Source organism: Eschscholzia californica, unplaced genomic scaffold (genome assembly GCF_041429995.1).
Source record: "Eschscholzia californica isolate CP2 unplaced genomic scaffold, dmEscCali1.0.p SCAF_3, whole genome shotgun sequence".
Classification (NCBI taxonomy): domain Eukaryota; kingdom Viridiplantae; phylum Streptophyta; class Magnoliopsida; order Ranunculales; family Papaveraceae; genus Eschscholzia; species Eschscholzia californica.
Window position 1 is genome coordinate 10,913,930 of NW_028238420.1, and position 7,662 is coordinate 10,921,591.

Consider the following 7,662-nt stretch of genomic DNA (forward strand, 5'->3'; position numbering starts at 1 on the left):
ACAACACCAGCACCGGACAACACCACCCCAACCACAGGAAACCACCACCAGAAATTTTTTAACTTCCCCAAGCTTCGGTTAGAGAAAGAGAGAGATATCTGTGAACTTTCGTAGAGAAAGGGACCGAAAGTGAGAGATCTCATCGGGTATTCGGTTATAGAGAGAGAGATGGACTTAAAGAGAGATCTCGTTGGATCTTCAGTTAATGTTAGAGAGAGAAGGATTGAGTGAGAGAACTCGTCGGATCTGTGTTTATTTTAGAGATAAAGGAACTAACGGAGCAAATCGCTAAATATTTGTTTACCGTCAGAGAGAGAACTCATTGGATCTTTGTTTACTGTTAGAGAAAGAAGGACTAAGAGAGACAAAGAGAAGGCTCAGTCTCGTCGGATCTTACGTTACCGTTAGAGACTGATCGAGAGAAATATTGGGAGAGAGAAAACAGTTGTAGAGAGATGGAGAAAGAGAAAGGATTTTGGAATTTTCTTTTCAAACGAGATTTAGGGTGTGCATAAGATTTAGGTTTTTTGGAAATAGATCTTTTGACCTAAAATATCTCATAGGGGTATAAATGTTCAAACTTTAATTCAAAGTAGTTTAAAGAAGTCAACCTCATCAAAAAGAAAAAGTAACCTGAGGAGCCGAATGAGTGGCAGGACTGCTCGATTCTCGAAAAACGACCCCAGTAGTACTACGATCATGTCTATCAGCAAACTGCTTGGTGCGAGATTTCTTGATCTTAGAAGAGGACAGATGGGCACCACATCTGGATCGTTTCCTCAAAGAAGCTGGAAAAAGTAGATTCGTTAAGATAAACAAGAAAAGTAAAGAAAGCGGAAGACAAGATAGGATTGCTAGGCAGAGTCGGGATAACACCGTTACGGAACAGGATATGATAATCCAGATACTTATCTAGATCAATCCCAGCTGGCCCTTTGTCCAAGGCATTAAGGGTCTCTAAACATTCAGTATTTTTGGGGCCAAAAGAAATCTCGGGAAGACCGACGGTGACAACCGGAAGGCGTGCGAGAAAACCAAATTCTGCATTTACATTCGAGGGACGAATATGTTGGTGTCTCCTAGTGTTTTAAGCGGAATCTTAGACGTTTAATGTCTAACACTAGTATTCCCAAGATATCATGCATAAGCTAAATATGAACCAAGTTAGTTTAGAGATTACCTTAATCGCTAAATATCTCACGAACTAATACGGTTGAATAAGAAGACCAAGAGCTCCAATCGTAGCTTTTCTACTTGAGACACCGAGTAATCAACTTGATTTCCTACCTCAAGTTTAGCTCGAACTTTAGTGAGGGTTAGACGAAGAACACCGTCTTCTTTAGACTAGATAGATCGTTGGGATTAATTCTCTCTTTCTTTTTCTCTCTCTACTTTATGTTGTAGAGATATAATTCTCCTTGAGAATTCTCCACACCTTATTCTTAACTAAGGATGGCCTTATGTGGAATCCCGAAGTTAGAGTCCAACCCTAATTAGGTTTCCTAAAACCAAAATAGAAGCAGAATTGGGTTTTCTCTCTCTTTCTTTACTTTCTTATGTGGTTGGTCACCTCATGCCCAAAGGGCATAGGTCTTTCTGGCCCCCTTTTAGTAATCGGCCATGACATGGCCGTCCCACTTATGGGCTTTTAAGTCCCGGCCCGAAACCCTTTTGTCCCAGACTTTTACTATCTTTTCCTTAACCCTTTTGCTTGCCCTTTTGGAGATAGTTCTAGGTCTAACCTATGTTTATATGTCTCATCCCTCTAGTCATATCTATTGATCAAGTGGCCACTCTTTGGTGTAACCCGATGTAGGATCCGGACGAAGTTAGCCACGAATCGCCTCGTGATTCGACGATCACAGTTGGTTTCTAGCTAAACACTACGATCCCTAAATCGTTCCAACTTGATGATCTTCTTCATCAATTGTCCTATCCGACAAATTGCTCGCATTTCATCTTTGGTCGAAAGACATCTCATTCAAAATAAAGAGATACAATCTTTCGGCACCGACAAAGCAATAATAAAGAGTTCTTGCGAGAAGTAAAGTAATACCAAGAGTAATCAGTAGTTTTTAAATGGAAGATCTGGTCGAAGGCATACAAATTGTCCTTGACTTTCAGTTGCTTGCAGGTCAAGAAAAAGGGCACGACTGTCAACATTGAGTTGTTACTCAGTTGGAAAGGAATGAGGTCGCAATAGTTCATGACCTCGATAAAGAAAACAGGAAAAGAAAGAAACAACCTAGACAAAAAAGACTTCGTAAACCTCGACACAATGGTCGTAAGTCAAACAAATCCTCTCCTAATATGAAGAAAGAAGAAGCTCGATAAAATCGAGAATGGAATGTTCCTCACGGAGAAGCGCAAGGTCGTCCATCGTCATCAGGTTAGGTTAACGTTGTTGGCCAGAAAACGCAGAGTTAGGGGAAAAAGAATTAAGCCATCTTGTTCGAAGAATGAGAAGAAGAAGGTGTTAAGAGAAGCAAGAGTGGCGGGAGAAAAACCAAGATTAGAGAAAAGGAAAGTGAAATGACGCCTTAAGAATAACGATATTTAAAAGGAAAGTTCAGTCGTAAAACGACCACACCTTTACAAAAATCGAGGTCACGCAAATCGCGAGCATGTGGCACACAAAACCTTAGTGCCAGCAGCCCTGGCCAAAGCATAGGGTGCGCATTAAAATGAACAAAAGAAAGCATGGCGAACAAACAAGAAAGAAAAGCGATCAAGGTAAAATAATTGTATTCATGATAATATCTATTATAGAAGAATTTGCCATAAAAGGAGGTACAAATTGAAGGAGATGTCCTTCGACCTTTGTAGCAATGCAAGCAATTTGTCGGATAGGATAATTGATGAACAAGATCATCAAGTCCGGACAATTTAGGGATCGTAATGTTTAGCTAGAAACCAACTACAATCGTCGAATCATGGGGTATTCTGCGGCTAACTTCGTCTGGATCCTACATCGAGTTACACCAAAGGGTGATCAGGAGATATGATTAGAGGGATGAGACATATAAGTACGGATTAGATCCGAAAATATGTCCAAAAAATCAAAAGCAAAAAATAGTAAAGAGTCCAGGCCAAAAGGAGCGTTAGGCCGAGGGCTTAAAGCCCATGAGTGGGCCGGCCAAGGCATGGTCGATCACAATAATGGAGCCGACCAGACCTAGCCCATTAGGGCATAGGGTGGCTGGCCATAAGAAATAGAAAAAAAGTTTTTATTTTGGTGAAAATCCTAAATCTGGTTTTATGGCACTTTAGGAAATGTAATTAAGGTTGGACTCTGACTTTGGAGATTCTATATAAGGGTCTTATTATAACAGAAATAGGCGTGGAAATTCTCAAAAAGATTTCTCCCTTTACTACATCAAGTAAAGAGAGAATAGTTTTCAACTATCTATCTAGTCAAAAGAAGAAGGTAATTCGTCTAACCACCGTGAAGTTCTAGCTAACTTGAAGGTAGGAGATCAACTTGATTGCTCGGGTGTCTCAAGTAAAGGATGTACAACTCGAGCTATTGGTCTTCGAGAAAACAATCATATTAGCCTGTGGGAAATGGCGATTAAGGTAAATCTCTAACTACTTAGTTCATATTTAGCTTATGCATGAGATCTTGAGGATACTAGTGTTACACATTAGATGTATGAGATTCCGCTTGAAGACCAACATAGATCAAACCGGACACACCAAGAGAAAAGGATAAATGTTGAGAAGCTATAAAGCTTAACATTTGATCCATTACCAGATGGGTCGCCAACATTTGTGAGGAACCCCGCAAAAGAGATGATGATCTGTATATAACAAGGACAACACGATTATAGCCGTCATCCTGGACAATAAAGACTCGTGGGGATCACCGTTCTTGTTGCGAGAAACTTCACCTTTCACCATTGTTATTACGGGAAAAAAACACCCAAAGGGGCTTCAAGCCGCAATTCAAATCAGGGCCTCATCGCAAATTCACCAAAAATCAAGAGACAAAAAGAAATATTAAGAAGAGAAGTGTAATTCAGAAAAAGTTGTTCTTGAAGAAAACTCAAACCCAATAGAGGATATTTATAGTGGAAGTAGAACATCAAAGGTTCTTCTCGGCAAAAGAAAACATTAAGGAATGAATAGAGCTGCCTCGAAAACCGACTGATTCATAATGACCGACATTAAATCGCGGCTAAAAGGTTGACCAAGTTAGAGGAGAATTAATGAGACTTGAAAAGACTCAAGCATTCGCCCAACCAGAAAAAGTCATGTACCCCACGCATGGCATCAAAGGTAGCATGAGAAGTTTCCTTAAAGATCAACGCCGAAAACGCGTGATTAGCAGATCATATCTGTAATGTCATGAAATCAAGCGAAAAGGCGGAAACTTACTTCCCAAGACACAGAGTTAATCCTCCAGAATTCTCAACTAGGTATGCTTTAACAAGACAGCCTCGGTAAACGAAAGCCCCAGAAGCTCGATCAAGCGAAGATCAGCTCAGTTAAAAACATCTCTGACATGCGAAGCTCAGTAAATCAAATACGTAAGGAACGAACAGGCTTCACGCAGAACCTTGGTCCAAGTATATCTATAACCCTAAAAATTTATTTATTTAAGTTATTTACTGTCAAAGACTTTTGAGTACTTCTACTCCTTAGTTTCTCTACTTTCGACTAAGGAGTGGCGAGACTCGTGATGATACATAAAATGGTCACTCGTGGACTATCGTCAATAAAATACCAAAAGTCCAACGGGTCAACCCATCTAAAGGCAACAAGTCTGCTGAGTCCAAAGAGGTCTACGACCTAAACCCAGAATTAGGTAGTCGACAAGATCATCTAAGGAGCTCTAACCCTGCCTTGCCTTAAAACGCAACCAGGTCTGCCCTGGGATTAGTAGGGAGGGTTGGGAGGTCCGCGTAAGCAAGACCAATGTCTTACACCCTAAACATGGGAATACAGATGTGCGTTGCACACTTACCAACTTAATCCCAAATCTTTCTAAAGATCTTTGTCGGTCAAGATCTTAAGTGTTTAATTAACTTGGGCTTCGAGAGTCTCAAAGAAGGAAACATCTCCTAAAAAATTTACCAACTCGGCAAGATATCTACAAAGGATCATTGAACATAGGAAATTCTAAATATCCAAGATACGAGATAAACACAAAGAGGAAACTCTAACTACAAAATAGTAGTTTTAATACAACACGGTGGATCTCTACCGCCTCAATCTCACTGTTTATCACAGTCGGTCCAAGGCAGCCTATAACACGACATCGCATCACCTTCAGCAAGGTACGTTCCACAAGGTTCAAATCAATACTCAATCTTTAACTACTAACGACAATCTGATTGTCTTTAGCGTCGGACAGGTTTCCGAACTCTTTGCAGGTTTTCCCTCGGTTGCGGGGAGAAAAATCGAGAATCAAATAAGAAGCAGACTCACCCATTCAGACGTGATCCAACATCAAGTCTCTTATTCCTAACTGATAACCAGATTGACGTTTTTTGACATTAGTACGCCTCGCATCTAAAGAGATGATGACCTGTTCGGAATCATTAGTCCCCATGAAGACCAACTAATAATCACAACAATGGTGTCCAATTGGAAGATTCAGAGGATAATGATCGACAACGGTAGCTCGATCGATATAAGAACCAAAGCTTGTTTGTAGCAATTGCATATTAACGCAAGGTTCCTAAAATCTTACACCATTCCCTTGCTTGGATTCAGAAACAATCAAGTCAAGACCGAATCTATGTTTTTCCTTCCCACCACGATAGGAGAAGACAAAGCACACAGAGAAATAATGGTGGAATTCATTATAGTAGATCTACCACTGGCATACAATGCATTATTGGAAAGACATTTTATTCAGTCCTCTGGGTCCATTATCTCTATTCCCCAGCTTAAATTAAAATTCTCGGTACTGGGAACCGGCCTGGTTGGGACGGTGAAGGGGGCCCAAAACAACTAGAAAATGTTACGTCGTCTCGGCTAAGGATTGTCTGGCGGAAGCAATAAGCTAGATGGAAAGGCTAAAACTTGGCTAGGGACTCAAGGAAGAGTCTAACATCAGATTTGCCAAACAACAAATGGAAGAAGACTGTGAATGAGATTACTCCTCAGGAGTCCCCCCCATCTTAATTTATTTTTAAACTATAAGTTCCCTCGTCACAAGTTAAGTATTTAATTACTAAACCCGCACTTCTAGTATTTAATTTCTTTATTTTGTTTAACTATTTATAAATGTTTTAACTATTTATAAATGTTATAAGTCAATTCACGCAATGAAGATTAAAGTATTTCGTGTAAATATTCCAGAGCATATTAAACTTGACCCAATATACATATATATATATATATATAGTGCGATAAGGCCCTGATACGCAGGCATCCAAACAAATTAATACGGTAAGGCCAGTGAGTCAGGCATCATAGTAAGCCCTGCTAGTCAGGCAAAAAAAACTTCATTAGCCCAACTGGACACGCATTAAAAAATTAACGTAGTAAGCCTTGATAGCCCAGAGAACGTGATAAGTGTGAGGGATCGAAATCGCGGAGCAAAAAGTCAGCAGGACCGGGTCGTTGATCGAAAATCAAACCTTCACCTGTTAATATTTCTATGGCACCGACGACGTCTTTGGGCTTAACCTGTGACAAGAGACAAAACACACGTGACCGTAAGATTCTTGGGACACCGGGATGGTGCCGGCCTAAGAGGGCTCCGACGGTCAAGTTAGTAAACTTGGCAAATATTGAATACGAATTGTGAACCAGAGATTGAGACATGGAGTTATTTATCTGAGCAAGACGGTTATTGGGAGAAAAGGTGATACAAGTAGGTTTACGCTTGCCTAATTCTCTGGTCATCGAGGGAGATAAAATGCTTGCAGCCTTTGTTCGTTAGGAGTAAGAAATGTTAGACGCCCTCCTTGATAAAGTTGTTGTGAGGAGAGAGAAAGACCAGTCGTCTTCCTAGATCAGGTGATCTTCTAGAGAGAGAAAGATCAGTCGTCTTCCTCTATTAAGTGGTCATCTGGAGAGAGAAAAATTAGTCGTCTTCCTTGATCAGGTGATCGTCTAGAGAGAGAAAGGTCAGCCGTCTTTCTTGATCAGGTGATCGTCTGGAGAGAGAGAGATCAATTGTTTTTCTTTGTCAGGTGGTCGTCTAGAGAGAGAAATATCAACTATCTTCATTGATCAGGTGATTGTATGGAGAGAAAAAGATAAGTCGTCTTCCTTTATCAGGTGATCGTCCAGAGAGACAAAGATAGTAGCAGTCGTCAGTTGCTTGCTAGTGGTTGAGATAATCGATGTGAGAGAATGTAATCGGTTGGATGTCTTAGTCGACAATCAAATGCCCCTTATATAGTGTTTCGTGGTCCACTGTCTCTTTTGGTCAACTGTCACCCGGTGGAGAAGTGTCGTCTTGAATGTGGTGCATGGACGTGAATGCGGATATCGTAACTCCCATCCAACAGATATATTGATGATATTCTTGGCCACCTGTTATCTTGAATAACAGTAACACCTCAACGAACATATGCTTAGGAAAAAACGACCAACCTGTTTGAGCAGGCTAACCTCTTTATCAAGGGCTCCAAGGCTGACCTCTTTGAACAGGGCTGACCTCCTTGCTTAATGTGTGTGTATGTTCTCGTTGCTCATGGCGTC